Below are 3,869 nucleotides of genomic sequence, written 5' to 3'. Positions count from 1 at the left end.
CTCCCCATCGACCCTGCCTTGAGTGTGACAGGGGGCAGTGCCCCAACCCCCCAATCGGCTGTACCCTGAGCGTGACTAGGGGTGGCATCGCAACCTCCCGATCCGCCCTGCTCTGTGCATGACAGGGGGCAGCGCCCCAACTCCCCCATTGGCCCTGCTCTGAGCCCGACCAGGGGCTGCACCTAGGGATTGGGCCTGCCCTCTGCCACCCGGGAGCAGGCCAAAGCCAGCAGGTCGTTATCTCCTGAGGGGTCCCAGACTGCGACAGGGCACAGGACGGGCTGAGGGACCCCCTCTCCCCCCCGAGTGCACAAATTTTTGTGCACCGGGCCTCTAGTTTAATATAATGATAACAGCAAAAACAAAAACCAGACTGATAGTTCCTGAAATTCTATGGGTAAGAGCAGGAGGGGATAGGAGTGGTGAGCCACAGGGAATGTAGGCAATTATCATAAAGCAGTGTTGTCTTAGAAAGCACTTTCTTTTTATGCATATGTGGGTGGCTTGATATGGGGGTGCTGATGGAGATGGAGAGGTAGAGAGCTAACCCCCAAATAACAATAACCGAATAGAATACAGCACAGTGGTGGTGCGTTCTGTGTACTTTGTGAGCATGAACTCATTTCAACCTCATAACAATCCTAGGAGGTAGGTCCTTCACTAAGATCGACAGCTAGCAAGATTCGTGTAACCACTATACCACCCTGAATCTAATGTTAGCTCAGCCCACTCTTTCCCCTGAAGGTCCACCCAACACAAGAGGCAATTCTAGAGTTGTTGGGAAGCATTCAAGCTCCTGACCTTGGTGCTTAAAAGATGGAAGTTGTAATACTTATTGCCGATGTGGAGTTCAAGGGGCATTGTGCCAGGATTCAGGCATTGCTGAGCCTAGCTGAGGCCGAGGGGCCATGCCGGGAGCGCTACCCGAGCCTCAGCCTGCACAGAGCGTGGCTATACTTGGAAGGATGGGACAGTCACTCTGGAAGCTTCTCCCCTTGAAACACCTTGACATTAAGGAATCTTCCTCTTTCCTCCCTCCCTGTCTTCTTTAGACACCTGAGTCAGTGCTGTCTTTGCATAAGCACCTAACTGAGCAGGGCTGGCACTGGGCAGGATTAAGGGAGGATTAAGGCCCTTTGTCAATCTCTCATCTCCTCTCTGCAGAAACAAGACCTGAAGTCTTGCTAAAGAATTCCCTTGGTAACAACTTTCTCTGGGCTCTTTTAGATCGCCTCTGGCTGGGTGGAGCTCCCGCTGTGTGCAGCCTCCACCAGGAAGTGAGCCAGGCTGCCAATGTGAGCTTTGAGCCAGGGCATTTGCATGGGTGGGGTCTCCATTCCAGGCCAAGACGACTCACCTCTTGGGCCAGTTGCCTCAGACCTTGGAGACAAGCCACATCTTGCCAAGAGACTTCTGTTCCCCAACCCAGTGCCCAAGGGTGCGGTCCCGCTGTCGCCGCAGCCCGCTCCTCCCCTTGTGTTCCCTTCTGCTCTTCATTTCCCCTGGTTTATGGAGACACAAACCTGCTTTCACAGAGGCCCGTCTCCACTGTTTTACCTTCTCAAGGACTTCAAGTCCTGAATGACTCTCTTCTGAGTTTCCCTTTCTCCCCACCGTAGCTTCTCATCAGCCCACAGAACTGCTCCCATGTTGGAACAAGAACAGACACCCTCTGACTCCTGCGGGGGACACCAGCGCCCTCCCTCCTACCCTCCTTTCTCCGCCTCCCTTCAGAGACAAACTTCTCCGTTGCCTGCGCTCCCATTCTCTAGCCCACTTCAGTCTGGCTTCAGTGCCCCCCTGAATTTGCTCTTGCCAAGGTCATGGTCATAGACATGACATGTTCAAGTCTTCATGTGATGGGGCTTCTTAGCTGTACTTGACACAGCTGACCACTCGCCTCGCTCTCCTTCTGTGACATGCTCATGGTCTTGTTGCCTCGTCCTTGCCTCTCCTGTCTTCATCCTCGCTCTTCTTCCTCCTGCCTCTAGACGTCGGGCCCAGCATGGTACCTTTCGTAGCTGGATGCTCACAGGGTGGTCTCCTTCATCACCGTGGTTTCAAATACCATCTAGCGGCTGAGGACCCTCCCATTTAGGCCTCCAGTCTTGTGGTCACCTCACAGTTCCATTGCTGCACGACACCCTCATTAGAATGTCGCTTGGGCATTCCATACTTAACGTGTGCATAACGAAACTTTACATTGTCTCCCTTTCTACGTCCTCGCCAGTCTTCAGCTATGGAAATGGCAGTCAGTGCCCCTCAACCCAGACCCCCAAGTTCTCACCCTCAGTCCCTTCATTCTCCTCCTTTGACCCTCCCACCCAGGTAGCCACCCATGGTCAACTCTGCTCCCAGATGTCCTCAGATCTCAGTCTCCTCTTCCTTTTTGTTCTTTAAAAAAAATATATTGAATTTATCAGGGTGATATTTGTTAACAAAGATCTCACTTTCTTCATCATCACTTTTATACCCTAGGCTAAGCCACCATCAACTCCCACCTGGGCGCTGTGACGACCTCCTAAGTAATCACTAGCCCTTGTTTCTCATATTGCTGCTGTTGAGATTTTTCTAGAAGGAAAACTGAATCAGATCTCTTGCTGAAAACCATCTCATGCTCTCCACTGCTCCCAAGAAGTCTAACGCATTTCACTCGGTTACACAGCCCTTCAGCCCTGGCTGCTCCCCGCCTCTCCAGCCTGAAGTGCTACCCCTACGGGTTAGTGAGCACCTACTCGGGCTCCAGTCACTGACAGACTCTCGGGTCCCAGAACGTTCTTTCCCTTCCAGGCCTTTGAACTTGCTGCTCCCTCTTGGGGAGCCTTCCCCATCCCTACTCCCCAGTTCTGGTTGGCTACTGCTAATCCTTCTATCCTTGACTTAGCTTAGATGTCACTTCCTCCAGAAAGCCTTCCCTGACTCATTCTCCCAAAACAAAACAAAACAAAATCAAATCAGATCAAAAAAGCTGAGTCATAGCTCCTTTCTTCCCTGAGGAGGGATTAGGAAAGCCGTGTCTTCATGGCAGGCACGTCCTCTTTTTTTTTTTTTTTTGCCATCTTCGTTACAGATAAACAGACGTGTTGAGGACAGCATCCAAATAGAGATACTTCACTGGGTTTTATAGAAACCATTCTTTTTTCTTCCTAATGGGTGGTCCATTATTCCAATGACAGATTAAAGAATTGGTTACTGCCTTTCACATATTAAAACACCACATTCTGGAATTTTAAACACACCCTTGGCTAATGTTGTTTTATTTATATTATTATTATTATTATTATTTTGGATGGCTTGAGGGCTTTGTGGGTAGGAGGCTGGCTATAGTGTTTTTAAAAATGTATTGATTTTAGAGAGAGAGAGGAAGGTAGAGAGAAAGAGAGAAGCATCAATTTGTTGTTCCGCTTATTTATGCATTCACTGGTTGATTCTTAGATGTGCCCGACCATGGATTGAACCCACAACCTTAGCAAATTGGGACAATACTCTAACTGTGCTACCCTGCCAGAGCACTATAGCATATTTTTGACACCCTGTGGCATCACTATTGGTTGTATCCAAGTGTAGGGGCTGGATCAATATTGATGAATGAAGGCATGAATGAAATTACTCTCAAACCAGAGTCTACATTTCATGTTCTAGTCTCCAGGGGTTAATTTTATCAGCACACATAGACCAGGCACAGCTTCACTCTGTGAATCATGGACCATAGGTTGACCAGATGGCAAAGTTCCTAGAGCACCCAGGGCTCCTCTTCTGAGCCTCTCAGTGGGTCCAGCTGAGCCCTTGCTCATGGGCAGTGGTCACCGAGTAGGCAGGCTGCCCTCAGGATGGAAGAAAGTAGAGGTCAGTAAGGTGAGAAGTTCTTA

The sequence above is a fragment of the Myotis brandtii genome, unplaced genomic scaffold (genome assembly GCF_000412655.1).
Source record: "Myotis brandtii unplaced genomic scaffold, ASM41265v1 scaffold647, whole genome shotgun sequence".
In the NCBI taxonomy this organism is placed as follows: domain Eukaryota; kingdom Metazoa; phylum Chordata; class Mammalia; order Chiroptera; family Vespertilionidae; genus Myotis; species Myotis brandtii.
This window is presented reverse-complemented; position numbering follows the sequence as displayed.